Below are 15,534 nucleotides of genomic sequence, written 5' to 3' on the forward strand. Positions count from 1 at the left end.
AGAAGTATATTGGAATGAAGGTATACGGTTCTAGCAGAAGGGTTATTAAGAATTATATGAATATTAAGTGTTAATGTGTTAAATTGGAAAATTGAAAGTTAAATTGTGTTAAGATAAATTATAGAACAAAAATTGAAGAAGAGGGAAAGGATTTGTTGAACTAGATAATTTGAACTAGAATACAAAAAAGGGAGGTGCGAGGAAGTCGAGGAAATAAGCTAATAAAAGATTGGGATATAAAAATTTGGATGTGTGTTTTTGTTCTTTTTTTATGTTGTATTGCTGTATTGTTTTTTTTCTTTTTTACTGTCGATGTATTGTTTGTTGAATTCATGTATTTTTTTCCCATTGTTTTTCTTTTTATAATTATAAAATATCTAATAAAATTTTATTTTTAAAAAAATAGCTAGGTAGTAGCATGGCTTAAACACAGCCCATGGGCAGCCGAAGCCCACTGCTGCTATTTCAAATTTGCAGGCAGAACAGGATTAAGACCTGCTGAGGCCCTAAACTGTATGTCATGTTTAAGAGGAATTATAACATTGTTCTAACAGAAAGAACTATGAAAAAAAGAAATAATAAAGGTTTATATTTGCATATATACCGGTGTACTGGCAACTAAAAACTAACCATCTAACTAAAACATCTATATTGCAAAAAATCCTATTTGCATACGAAACAACTCCAGATGAGAATATATTGTGATTTCTTGCTTGGCATACATGAATACGTTTAATGTACAGCTACGCAAAAGCAGTTTCCTGGCCTCATGAAATTTTGACACAGATTATGGTTATTTTTGCACAGATTTGTAAGGACAAGATGACAAATATGATATGAGTGATGATATTCTTTTATGAGTGGTGCTATAAACACAACATGACAAATAATTGTGTAGCTGAAGTATATTTTTGTCATATCAGAACGGTAATGTCTGTTCACCCCCACCACATTTACATGATCTTTTTTTAAAAAGTGATTATGTAAAGCTTGAAATTTAGGAACAGATATGTATTCAGAGGCCCCACATAATCTAAGAGATAGCCAATACAGTACCCTAAAATCCATACAAAACCAAAACCCATCTCTTTTTCTTTCTCATGCTCATTCAAACTCCTGTCTACTGTTCTTTTTACACACAGGTCTAACTTGTTCCCTCTTCCTGGATAGAGTATTGAAGTTAGATCACCTCTTCTGATTGTTCCCAGCCTTGTCTGAGCAGCTTGGCTCCTAAGAAGACACACCACTTTTTGTTTCCCAGGAAGCTGACAGACACTCTTTTTGTCAAGCTTAGGTATTGCAAAGACTTCTCTTTATCTGGGCACTAGGCCCTTAATTTGAAGGGTGACTGTGGGACAGCTCAGTTGGGAACACATGAGACTGTGACTCTCAGGGTCACACTGTAAGAAAAGTGACTAACAAATCATCATCATCATCATAATACAGTGGTACTTTGGTTCTCAAACTTAATCCGTTCCGGAAATCTGTTCCAAAACCAAAGCGTTCCAAAACCAAGGCGCACTTTCACATAGAAAGTAATGCAAAATGGATTGATCCATTCCAGACTTTTAAAAACAACCCCTAAAACAGCAGTTTAACATGAATTTTACTATCTAACGAGACCAGTGATCCATAAAATGAAAGCAATAAACAATGTACTGCAGTCACACAATCAATCAATCAATCAATCAGTAGCTGAACTGGGTTCCACACGGTCACAAAAACAAAACAAAAAAGCTACGAAAACAAAAACCCACAAAATAAATAGCAAAAACAGACAGACCTCAGCGTAACACTCAAAACGGAAGTGTAACACTCAAAACGGAGCATGTTCGGCTACCAAAAAAATGTTTGCAAACTGGAACACTTACTTCCGGGTTTGCAGTGTTTGGGTTCCAAGTTGTTTGAGTACCAAGGCGTTTGAGAACCAAGGTACCACTGTATATTCATTGTTTGGGGTGAAGGTGGCAGGCTGTGTCACATTCTGCAGCCTTGTAAAGAGTTTGATCTTCGGATGCGGGGCCCAACCTCTCTGTTATATTTACATTCAAACAGTTATGAAAACGAATGAACTTTGCACTCTACCTTCTTGCCCTCCCCCCCTGCCCCTGAGGTGGAGTCGACAATCTTGCCCTCAAGAACAGCCATGTTTGCTTGATGTGAAGAGCCATCTAGTGTGAGTTTGTAGCATATGGAAAAGAAGCAAAATCTAAGTGCATGCTTTCATTGGATTGCACATAGGATTAGACCAGACTGGACCATTGGTCCAGCAATGGTAGTAGCATCTGTTCTGACTAGTTATCAGATTTTCAGGCGGAGAGGTGTCTCTCACCTGGACTGCAAGCCACCCAGGGAACTTAATGTTATGGGCTAGCTTACAAACACCACAGAAAAATTAATGAATGTAAAAATAAATCACAGTGCTGAGAGGGTAGGACTTTGGGGCAGAAATTCAGGACCTCGGATCCTCCAAGTGTCCCTATTTTCCAGGGACAGTCCCAGATTTACAGAAGCTATTCTGGTTTCTTATTTGATCCCTGAATGTCCTGCTTTTCCTTAGGACGTCCCTATTTTCATTGGAGAAATATTGGAGGGTATGGAGTTATATGACCCCACCCCCCGAGCCAAAGAGATACAGTGGTACCTCAGGTTACAAACACTTTAGGTTACAGACTCTGCTAACCCATAAATAGTACCTTGGGTTAAGAACTTTACCTCAGGATGAGAACAGAAATTGTGTGCCAGCAGCGCGGCGGCAGCAGGAGGCCCCATTAGCTCAAGTGGTGCTTCAGGTTAAGAACAGTTTCAGGTTAAGAACGGACCTCTGGAACGAATTAAGTTCATAACCAGAGGTACCACTGTACTATACAACCCTTAGAAGACATCTGAAGGCAGCCCTGTATAGGGAAGTTTTTTAAAATAATGTTTAATGTTTTATTATGCTTTTATGTATGTTGGAGGCAGCCCAGGGTGGCTGGGGAAACCCAGTCTGATGGATGGGGTATAAATAGTACGGATGATGATGATGATGAAATAGGATGTATCTATTCTCATCAGATAAATCAGCATTTATCTGTTGAACCGTGTATGAGGTAGGTCACCCCCTAAACTCTGACAACAGATTTCGAAGGAAGTGAAGTAATATATATTTCCGGTGCTTTGTTTGGTTTTAAAAATATATATTATAATGAGATGCCAGTACTCGTATCTTGATAAAACTGCCGTGGGTGCTTATTCTTACATAAATGTGTTTAACTACCATAGCAGAAAAAGTGCACCCTCTTTAGTTCCTATAGCTGTGATGGTGCTGTGACTGAAATGAAATAAAAACACAAAACTGCAAGTTGTTGTTTTTTAAATCAGGGTTGGCAAACTGCCTATCATTATTTTTGATGTAACGTATCAGGAATTTGGAAGCCGTTGTAAAGAATGGGGTGGTGGTGGCGAGAATATAAAGTTAAGGGTTCGCTTTACTTCAAATGACGGTCAGCAGAGACTGAAGTGACCATGTAAGCCTTCCCCCATAAGCCCTGGGTCTAAAATTATCTCGGTGCACCCCTGGACGGAGGAAGATTCAGCAGAACTGCTCCCACCATCCCTGTGACCCGAGTAAATGATGTGCAACTTGAGAATGCACATTTGCTGAGGTAACATCAGGTTTTGTTTGGGATTTTTTAAAAGTTTTTTAATTCAAAATTAAAACAAGACATATTATCCAAAAACATATCATCCTTCTCCCCCCCCCATTTTTCCTCCCTCCCCCCACCCTCCCACACAACCCCCCCCCCCCGACTTCCCTCAGTTCCAGTCTTTGGTATCTCTGAGACTGCTGTTTTCTGCATGTTACAAAGTTGTATAGATCCTCAAACTATTTCACTGATTATTATCAATAAAAAGTTTGTGAATCATAGAATCATAGAATCATGGAGTTGGAAGAGACCACCAGGGCCATCAAGTCCAACCCCCTGCCAAGCAGGAAACACCATCAGAGCACTCCTGACATATGGTTGTCAAGCCTCTGCTTAAAGACCTCCAAAGAAGGAGACTCCACCACACTCCTTGGCAGCAAATTCCACTGTCGAACAGCTCTTACTGTCAGGAAGTTCTTCCTCATGTTTAGGTGGAATCTTCTTTCTTGTAGTTTGGATCCATTGCTCCGTGTCTGCTTCTCTGGAGCAGCAGAAAACAACCTTTCTCCCTCCTCTATGTGACATCCTTTTATATATTTGAACATGGCTATCATATCACCCCTTAACCTCCTCTTCTCCAGGCTAAACATGCCCAGCTTTGAATGTTTATTCAAAACCTGCCAAGGAGTCCAGTTCACTTTGTTGCCTCTTCAGATACTTTGTAAAGGGTTCCCATTCATCTTTAAAGTCACAGTTATCAGGTTTTGGCCATGCGTACCTTCCCAAAACCACCTGAAGTGATGCGTCAATGTTACTCCGCTCGGGATCTGGTGTAAACAGCAGCAGCTGCTCCCAGCACGTATCTCTGGAAGCATGTTGACAAAAACACACCCTTATTATAGATTTCAATTTTTTAAAAAGAAGCGCTGACATTAAACGGAACGAAAACAACTGCGTTATATTTATAAGTTCAGAATGCCAATATGCCAAAGATAGGAAATTCAGAGCCATCACTCCCACAGCGACCATAACATCGTCAGGCGCTGCAAATTGTGATTGTTGTTGATTTAACGGCATGGGATAAGTGGAAGGAGTTTGTGTGGGGGTTCAATCAAGGAGTTGGAACTGAAGCTGAGGGTTTCATGATTAAGCCCACCTTTTTGGAGGGGACCCTACAGCCACGACTCCTTTGCAGATATTAATTATATCGACTGTTGGCAAATTGAAGCACTCAAGCGGGTGGGGGGGGGCAGAGGAAAGGAAGGGACAGCACATGCTTATGTCAAAATGTTGCTTGTCTGCATAGTGGGAGGCACACTTACTGTACGTAGCTAATGACTCTTGTGTTATCAAGTCCCCTCCTCTCTCTCCTTCCTCTGAACCCAGCAGCTCATCTTGAAAGCACAACTTTCACTGACACCCTTTTTCCATTGTTATGTACTGAGTTGAATAGGATCCAAACTGCAGCAGTCTGATTGGTCCTAGAACAATAGGATCCAAAATGCAGCAGTCTGATTGGTCCTAGAACAATAGGATTCAGAATGCAGCAGTCTGATTGGTCCTAGAACAATGCAGCAGTATGATTGGTTGGCAGGAACCACCCAATCATGCTCCAGATAGAAGTGAATTCACAACCTGATTGGCTTACAGTAGTATTCCGGAATTAGCCAATCATGTGCAGCCCATTGTGTAAATAATGTATATAAAGCAGATACTGGGAGGGAACTTTCATTCATTCCTCCTCACCACTATGAGCTGAATAAAGAGCATGAAATCACTTTGAGACTCTGAGTATATTTCATCCATCTACTGAGCAAATTTGGGTGAGGTAAGGGCCGAGATTGACAGAGGCTAATGGTGAGATCCTAGATCACTCCTGTGACATTGCTATTGGGGTGGGGAGCACCTGTTTTCTGTGTCTAGGGGGCCCAGGTTCATCTCTCGGCAAGGTTGCGAATATCCCCCTTTGGAGGTGCTGGACTGTCCTTCCTTGGTGGTTTTGCTGAGGTGGGATGGCCACCTGTGAGGGATTTTTCAGTTGTGATTCTTGCATTGCAGGGGGTTGGACTAGAGGACCATTGGGGTCCCTTCAAACGCTACAATTCTACGATTCTGTGAAACCCTAGGGAGCCGCTGTCAGTCAGTACTGAGGTAGGTGGAGCAACAGGTCTGGTTCATAATCAGGCAGCTTGCTATGTTCCTGAAAAAATCCGCTAATCAAGAATCACAAGTAGGACCTGCAATAAATTGTTGCAGCATGGAGTACTGCTGCTTTGATTCCAGCCCTTACACTCCCTCTCCCACCTGGTCTTCTTTTCATCAACCCCCAGCACTTGAAAAGGTAAAGGTACCCCTGACCGTTAGGTCCAGTCGCGGACAACTCTGGGGTTGTGCGCTCATCTCGCTCTATAGGCCGAGGGAGCCGGCGTTTGTCCGCAGACAGCTTCTGGGTCATGTGGCCAGCATGACTAAGCTGCTTCTGGTGAACCAGAGCAGTGCACGGAAATGCCGTTTACCGTCCCGCCAGAGCGGTACCTATTTATCTACTTGCACTTTGACGTGCTTTAGAACTGCTAGGTGGGCAGAAGCTGGGACTGAACAACGGGAGCTCACCCCGTCGTGGGGATTCGAACTGCCGATCGGCAAGCCCTAGGCTCCGTGGTTTAGACCACAGCACCACCTGCATCATATAGTTAGCATTATATGGCTGTTGAACTCTCCTCTGTCCCCCTTGGTCTGTTTTTTTGTTTCTCCACCCCTTATTTATTTCCTCCTCCTGCAAACCTTGGTGTTTCTCCAAGTTTGCTGGTTCCTCCCAGCTGTGTTTTGGCAACATCATTCACAAAACAAAAGATTCACGCATCAAAGCTAGATAGCAAGGGGAACACAACCCCTGAAGCTGTTTCCGGCCTGGGAAGGAAGACTTTGTGTGGTGTTCAACTAAGTTTTTCCCCTCAGAGTAGGCCAATGGAAATGATTAGACCTGGTTCAGGGCCAGATTCAAGTAACCTGCTCCTCTAGCGAAAGCAGGGGTGCCAACTTGAACAAAACATTGTGGAGGCCCTGCTTAATTGATAACATGACACGGCGCGCACACACCATTTGAATGGCGATGCCCATCAACTTTGGGGGGACTCCATATTTATTTTTATTGAGAGGGCCGCAGTCCCTGCAGACTCTAGGGGTTGGCTCCTATGGGTGAAAGCCAGCACAAGGACTCCAATTAGTGCAATGGGGATCCCCCATTTTCTCCCCCTGTGCCTCCCCCAAATCCGCTCTGGAGGGTTGGGAGAACAGCCCACATGGAGATGAGAGTGGGGCCGTTCAGTCAGACCAACAGAAATGTTGATGCAGCCCTAGTGCTCTGTTGAATTCCACTCATAAGTCACGTCAAGCCATTTCAATGGGTCTGTACTGAGTAATATTTAGTTGAATGCCACCCCTCATTTCCTCATTTTCTACCTGTTTAACAGAAGACAGGAGTGCCTGGCGTGCTCTGGTCCATGGGGTCACGAAGAGTCAGACACGACTAAACAACAACAACACCTGTTTAACATAATAGTTTCACCTGTGGAATACCGGCATGTTTCTGCACATGTCCCTCAGTCAGTCAATCCATATTCCATGGCCACTGAGAATACTCAGTTCTCAACGGTTCTGGTTCACGTTTTTCAGTTGATTTTGCTACTTTCAAATCTTGGGTTCCTCTGTAATATTTCTATGGGCAGATGTCATTTGTGTGGACAGAGCCGCTTCTGCTTCTTTCTTTCAAAAAATATATTTATTGATACTTGTCCAAAGATATACAAAAGTTCATAACCAATACCAAGTATATTTTTATAACAAACTGAAATAAAATAAATGTTTAAAAGAAGAAGAAAGGGGAAATAAAGTAAAAAAGGGGGGGAAGAAAGGAAGAGGAAAAGGTGTGTGTGTGTGTGAGAGAGAGAGAGAGAGAGAGCGAGCGAAGAATAAAGAAATATAAAGACTTCCAGTTCTCTGACCTACAGCTACATATAGTATTCACTCATTAACTTCCAACCATTCTATCTTCTATAAGCCAATAATTTTTTCAATCTTCAAATCCAGATTTTACAAGTTCGTTTTATCTTCCACGCAAAAAGCCCATAAGAAGTTTCCAAGCCATAATAAAGTGGGGACACAGCTTCTCAACGTGAACCAGGAAATAACCTATCCACACAGTAAGGTGGATCTTGCTGCCCTTTCTCTATGAGTTTCTTCCTTTTTTGTCTGTTCCACCCACTTCATTCCATTAGCCTTCCCACGTGGTTCTCAGTCCCCCGCCCCCCAGGGGTGGAGGAAGGGGAGTGCGGTGGGGGCGGGCCGCCCCGGGTGTCACCACTGAGGGGGTGTGTGTGACAAAATGCCGGGCGGCACTAATCATAGGGCCTGCAGCGTGCCCAAGCCACGCATCTCTCCTGGGAGTGAGGCGGTGGCTTGGGCGTCCGCAGGATCTGTGCTACCCCAAACGGTCCGCCTGCCGTCTCCCCATCAGCTGCAAGGTGGCTGAGGTGGAGGAGGCAGGCAGACTCCTCGGAGGCCCCACGGAGCATCCTGCCCCGGCTGGCCCCGCCCCTGGGCGCAGGGCACGCATGCCACCCCAGGCACCCAATCAGCTTGCTCCGCCGCTGCCGCCAGCTGCTTCAATCTGTCATCAGTGGCCATTGAGACCTATTGGTCTGTCCCCTAGAGGTCATTCCCCTTCTTTCCACCCCTGAACATTTTGGGGTTCTCCTGAGTCTTCTGATACCTCCGTGTGTGTGTGTGTGTGTGTGTGTGTGTGTGTGTGTGTGTTTGCCGGCAGTGCCACCATTTTGATGCCATTTGCGAGCATCTTTGGGGATGGAAATGATAAATAAAGTGAACAATTATTTTGGCTGCACAGCAGTAATACCCAGGAGGAACCGAGATATCTGCACAGCGCACAGCTCCAGGTCAGTGAAATTAGAGGGTTTTGCTGCAAGTGTGTACAAAACCTAATTAACACGTGAACAAAACCCGGCGAAGGTGTGGTAGAAGATCCACAATAGCATTGTAATTCCCTTACTCCTTAGCGTAGTTTCCAGCCAGGTAGGACAATAACAGAGAATAAACGAGTTCTTGCTGCTCAGTCATTTTCCACTAGTAATTCCTTGCTGTCTCCAAAAGTGCAAGCAGAATAATCAATTTTTAAAAAATTAAAATTGGGGGAGGGAGACTCTAGTGGAGAACACACTTAATAAAAAAGGGATGCTTTTTTGGTGTGTGATTGCTTTAACCTAGTTAAAAAAATTAACAGTGCTGTGAATAATTAAATGTTTTTTTCCCTACTTTGACATCTAACTCGGTTTCACAAAGCTTGAGTATTACATCAACAGTTTGTGAACTGAGGGTGTGTTGAAGTCAACCCAAATGCCTTTGTTCTTTGTTCGTGGTCACCATAGCTACCATTTCAACTTGCTAACATACTGTTGCTTGCCACCCCAATCTCTGAGCCATTGGTGTGAGAATCATGGGGTTCTGGGCACTTACCCAGGGTTTGTGTTTCCTTTTGGAATGAGGCACAGCAGAGACTGTGGTGTCTTTATGCTATATGGTTTATTTTCAGATACAGTGGTACCTCCGGTTGCGGACGGGATCCGTTCCAGAGCTCCAGTCAGATCCCAAGGTTTTCGCAACCGGAGGTGCCTGTTCTGCGCATGCATGAGGTGCGGTAGAGTGCTTCTGCGCATACGTGCGGTGTGGTAGAGCGCTTCTGCGCATGCACGCAGGGCGAAACCCAGAAAAATACTTCCAGGTTTGCCGCATGTGTATCCCGAAGGATACGTAACCAGAGGTGCTCGTAAGTAGAGGTACCACTGTATATACAACCTCAGCCTACAACAGAGTGGTTCACAGTGTTAAAACACCAAGAGGGGGTCTTGTTTCTCCCAAAGCTGCAGCCTAGGATTCAAACAGAAATCAAACAGCCCTCCCCAGCATTGCTCCGACTCTCTCTCTCCGACTTGCTGCTTTGCTTCTAAGGTCACATCGCTGCAACTCAACCCTGAACTCTGCTTCCTCCTTCTAACTATCTCTGAGTTGAGGGCTCTTCCCTTTGTTTCCCTTAATGGCCCACTGCCCAGGCTGTCACCTCAACACAGGAAAATAGCCTGGCTTATATTTTAACGCTTGTTGGTTCCAGGAGTTAGAAGGATCTCGCATACTTCCCCTCGCCTCCCAACTCATAACAATACACAGCAGCATTGTATTCTTAAAACTTCTTCTTTCCACAGATGCTGCCAAGATTTTTCCTTTGTTCAGATTTGATGTATTTGCACCAGATTTTGCCGCTTTCAAATGGCTGCTTGATTAGGCTACTGAAACTTGTAAACGCCTGGGAGCAATTGCCCTTCTGGCATGATTTGTACTTACGGCTCTATTTTGAGGGCACCTTCATATTGATTGTTATGGTAGTAATAAATAACAGCAACACATAATAATAATAATAATAATAATAATAATAATAATAATAATAGTAGTAGTAGTAGTAATAGTAGTAGTACCCCGCCCATCTGGCTGGGTTTCCCCAGCCACTCTCGGCGGCTTCCACAGAAACCAAAAATACACTAAAATATCACACATTAAAAACTTCCCTGAACAGGGCTGCCTTAAGATGTCTTCTGAATGTCAGGTAGTTATCGCTTTGACATCTGATGGGAGGGTGTTCCACAGGGCAGGCGCCACTACTGAGAAGGCCCTCTGCCTGGTTCCCTGTAGCTTTGCTTCTCGCAATGAGGGAACCGCCAGAAGGCCCTCGGCGCTGGACCTCAGCGTCCAGGCAGAACAATGGGGGTGGAGACCTTCAGGTATACTGGGCCGAGGCCGTTTAGGGCTTTAAAGGTCAACACCAGGATTTTGAATTGTGCTTGGAAATGTACTGGGAGCCAATGTAGGTCTTTCAAGACCGGTGTTATGGGGTCTCGGCGGCCGCCCCCAGTCACCAGTCTACATATGTACCATTAGAGCTCCTGCAGCCTTCTCCAATATTGTGCCATCCAGCTGTTTTGAACTACAACTCCCATAAGCTCCAGTCGACAGAGAGCATTAGCCGGCAGGCAGGAAATACGTTAGATCTTATCTATGTGCAACAGGTAACTAAGCCATCACCAACATAGTGCCTTCCAGATGTTGTTGGGTTACAACTCCCATCACCCTTGACCATTGGCCAGTCTGGCTGTGACTGATGGGAGTTGAGTCTAGTAACATCTGGATGACAACAGGTTAGACATTACTGGGTTAGATCTTCCTTTTCCCCCTTTAAGTGAACGAGGTATGGTGCAGCTAAGGACGAAAAGATGATCTGAAAGGAAGAAATGGGACCGTGGGAATGCTTGGAAGAGAATGGAGATTAGATCTTTGCATGCCAAGATAAGCTTAAATTGCATGCGGTGAAGGCAGCCAGCACAGAGAACAAAATAGCCGAGATAAAGAGTGTGAAAAATTAGGGTGAGACCAAATGGAGTTTAAAATGGATCCAGGATGAGGTCACCTCCAGACAGGTGTGGGATGAAGTTCTCTGCCCCTTTCTTCTGAAAGCTCATCCCTAGCTAGTTGTTTCTATGGCAGCACACCTGTACTTGGCCAACTCTTTTGTCATGCAAAGAGATGCTTGGCTAGGGCCATTAACTGAATAAAAAGGGTTGTTTGGAGTCTTTTTTTTCTTTTATAGAACCCCACCCCTTACAGATATAAAACCATGGGCTTGGATGAGACTTAAAGACAGCTTCAACGCAACCAATCCTGTAGCAGTATGTTTTTCCTGGATTATTTACTTTACTCCCCCCACCCTTGAAAAATTCCCATGGGTGCCTATGCATACACAGTTAGCCTTCTGTTGCGGGACCCAGCTCGCCTCTCTACTTCCACCCATTGCTCAGGCTGTGGGCGCTTATATAACAAAAACAGTACCGCTGACATACAAGAGGGGGATTTCAATATGCTTGGGGGAACTCCATGTGGGATGATCAGCCTCATACAACCAAAATGCTTAAGTGTATGGCATAAAGGGGTTAATGCCATAGAGTAAGCTGTCCTGCCAGGCTTAACTAAGTCACTCTCCCGCAGTTTGGGAGGAAAGTAATCAAGGACTCTGTTCACTTTCAGTCTGCCTGAGAAGCAGTGATGAGGTTCTGAGCTGGTTGCTGCAGCGCAGGCAGCATGGCTCTTACAAGCCATTCTTGTATTCCTAGACCAATAATTTAGGAACTTTCACCACTGTAACCAAGCCAAGTTGTACTGCCTGTGTTTTCTGCTGTATGGAAAAGCACATGAATCTGACCTTTGGAGAGTTTGTAAGTAAACCATTTTTATCTTACCGAACATGTGGACTTTCTCTATGCTAAGGGAAGTTTTGGAATTTAGGAGGGCATATTTTAAAGTTCTAACAGCCTATAATTCCATACTTTACTTGGCTTCATGTTTTGCGATTTTAAATCTCTGCTGGGGTTCTCTCACAAAAAAAATACTTGCCCCAAATTTAGATCTTGGCATCCAGGGAATTCTCCTTTTATACCCCTCCTCTTGACACTCCAAACTTTGCAGAAGTAACACTTTTTTAAGAAAAGAAAAGAAACAAACCAGCAATGCAGGGACAGGATGGATGGCCCAATGAAAACTGATCAGTTTCTTATAGGTGCTGAGAGTTTGGCACTGTGGTCTAAACCACGGAGCCTCTTGCTGATCAGAAGTTTGGCGGTTCAAATCTCCCTGCAATGGAGTGAGCTCCTGTTGCTCTGTCCCAGCTCGAATCCTGCCAACCTAGCAGTTTGAAAGCACACCAGTGCAAGTAGATAAATAGGCACCGCTGCGGCGGGAAGGTAAATGGCATTTCCATGCATTCTGGTTTCCGTCATGGTGTTCAGTTGCGCCAGAAGCTGTCATGCTGGCCACGTGACCTGGAAAGCTGTCTGTGGACAAACGCCGGCTCTCTCAGCCTGAAAGCAAGATGAGCGCTGCAACCCCATAGTCGCCTTGGACTGGACTTAACTGTCCAGGGGTCCTTTACCTTTACCTTTTACCTAGGGAACCCCTATTCCCCTCACAAAGCTACAATTATCAGAGTCCCCTGGTCTCCTGCCCCACAACGTGATAACTGCACACTGAATGTCCAGACAGGACTCTGGTTGCAAATTCCACTTGTACAAATGGTTATTTCTGAATATTATGAACATTCTGAAACAGAGCTTTAATTTCTCCAAAAACATGATCCTAAGAGATGGGAAAGAAATCTCATGTTATAAGAGTTGTGGAGGCTGAGAACTATATTTAGCCATTTCTGTCCCTGGTGTAAGAAAAACAAGCTGCTGGTGAGAATCTGGCCACAATTTCACTCTTTTCAATGTTGCTGCTTTCTCTTATCGCCCTCTTTTTGGGATTCCTGATACTCCCTACTCTTCCGTGTTTCTGAAGAAAGTCAGATTTTCTAGTGATGTGACAAAAGGAGAGGTACAGGAAAATGCAGGGTGATCATGATGATAATCAGATGGCATCGTTAACTGGGGTGCTCTGTAAAAAGTGAATTAAATACCATGGAAGCCTTGCAACTTGAATGTTTTGGCTCCCAAATGAGTGTTCCGGTTTGCGAACATTCTTTGCAACCCGAACATCTGACGCGGGTTCCGATTGGCTGCAGGAACTTCCTGCAGCTAATCAGAAGCTGTGCCTTGGTTTCCGAACGTTTTGGAAGTCGAACGGACTTCCGGAACAGATTCCGTTTGACTTCCAAGGTACGACTGTATGGCAGTTCTACACTAAATGTGGAAACACTTTTGGAGACATAAGTAATTTAGCAGGTGGGCCCTTTTTGGGTTTGAAGATAATGCATTTAGAGCACATCAAAGCCACATTTAAAATGTGTGACTGCCCCGCTAGAACCCTGGGAACTGTAGTTCCCCATACAGTTCTTAGCAGCCTTAACAAACTACAGCTCCCAGGGCTCTTGGGGGGAAGTAATGCACTTTAAATTTAGGTGCTTTAAATATATGGTGTGGATCTGCCCTTTAAAGTGATGAGAAAAGCTTGACTTTCTAACTTCCTGCTGCTGTTAAAAGACCTACAAACGGCATTATCAAAAATTAAAAATCTAGTGGCAATCCTACCTTAGAAGCTGCTTTTTAGTGAACTATTCCTAACTTAAATTGCATGCGCGCTCTCAGATCTTTCTTTCGCCTTCCACATTTTTGTTGGTTAGGAGCAATTTCAAACGAATTTGCAACGCTTACCAAGGGGACAGATTGCCACCTTCTGTGGAAAAGCTTGTGGGAGAAGGGAAATGCCAAAGGCCTCCCCCTCTCTCTTAGGAGGCGCCAGTTCCCAGCCTGGAAAGGGCTGGAACGCTGAAAGCCTTTGCTGTGTACGAGCCGGAAGGAACTTTGTACAGAGCGGAATGCCAGACTTTCTCTGCTCTCCATCATGGTGCATTTGTGGTCGCCTTTGAAAATTCAGAAGAGGGAAATGTAGAGAAACTCCTTAACCCACTGAAGCTCTAGCCCCAACCCTCCTTCCACTCCTTGACCTATGATCAAAGTGAAACCCCGAAAAGCAGATTAGATTGCATTCATCATAGACCTATAAAGAAGAGGAAGAGGAGTTTGGATTTGATATCCCGCTTTATCACTACCCTAAGGAGTCTCAAAGCGGCTAACATTCTCCTTTCCCTTCCTCCCCCACAACAAACACTCTGTGAGGTGAGTGAGGTTGAAAGACTTCAGAGAAGTGTGACTGGTCCAAGGTCACCCAGCAGCTGCATGTGGAGAGCGGGGAATCGAACCCGGTTCACCAGATTACGAGTCCACTGCTCTTAACCACTACACCACACTGGCTCCCACATAAACACATGATGAAGGCAATGTAATGCTTTAAAGGGAAAGGGAAAGATTCACGCAACGCAAATCTGTATTATTATCTTACACTGAGATGGGCAACCCGTGTAAGGCCTGATAAAGACAAGCAGCTCAAGTTTATCTTTAAAAGGAAACCTTTTCGGAGTCTTTTAAAACACAGCAAGAACCTGAGACACTAGCCCAGATCAGAGCACCTTACAAGAAACTTACAAGAAACAACTTTGATTTGGGGAAGTTAATATCAGGTTCTGACCTGAATTTGGTCTTCAGCCTTGCTGCTTTTAGTATGTTTTATTGTGCTTGAACATTGTTGTAAACTGCCCTCAGAACTTGATTGAAGGCAGGGATTACAGTACTAGAAATAGAATTATAGAGTTGCCTATGATAGCAGTGTTTCGCACCAAATGTACCTGACCTGTAGATAAGACTCCAGGAACTGAAAACAGAGTTGTTATTTGTACCTTTGTTACCCATGAAAATCTTTCAATCAAAATATATTTTTTTAAATTACTGTATACAAATAAACAACCCTTATCTGTATATAGAAAAGGCAAATAATTACGATAGCATATTCTCTTGGAAATTTAAATTCCAACCATTTACAAAGAGAATCCAACATTTTGACAAATATATCTGGTTGAGATACTTTCTTTGCCTGTCCAGTTAGGAGCACCACCGTTTAAGACGGTTATTGATAAGATGGAATCATAGAATCATAGAGTTGGAAGAGACCACAAGGGCCATCGAGTCCAACCCCTTGCCAAGCAGGAAACACCATCAGAGCACTCCTGACATATGGTTGTCAAGCCTCTGCTTAAAGACCTCCAAAGAAGGAGACTCCACCCCACTCCTTGGCAGCAAATTCCACTGTCGAACAGCTCTTACTGTCAGGAAGTTCTTCCTAATGTTTAGGTGGAATCTTCTTTCTTGTAGTTTGGATCCATTGCTCCGTGTCCGCTTCTCTGGAGCAGCAGAAAACAACCTTTCTCCCTCCTCTATGTGACATCCTTTTATATATTTGA

The sequence above is a fragment of the Podarcis tiliguerta genome (assembly GCF_965153285.1).
Source record: "Podarcis tiliguerta genome assembly, chromosome: 1".
NCBI lineage: Eukaryota > Metazoa > Chordata > Lepidosauria > Squamata > Lacertidae > Podarcis > Podarcis tiliguerta.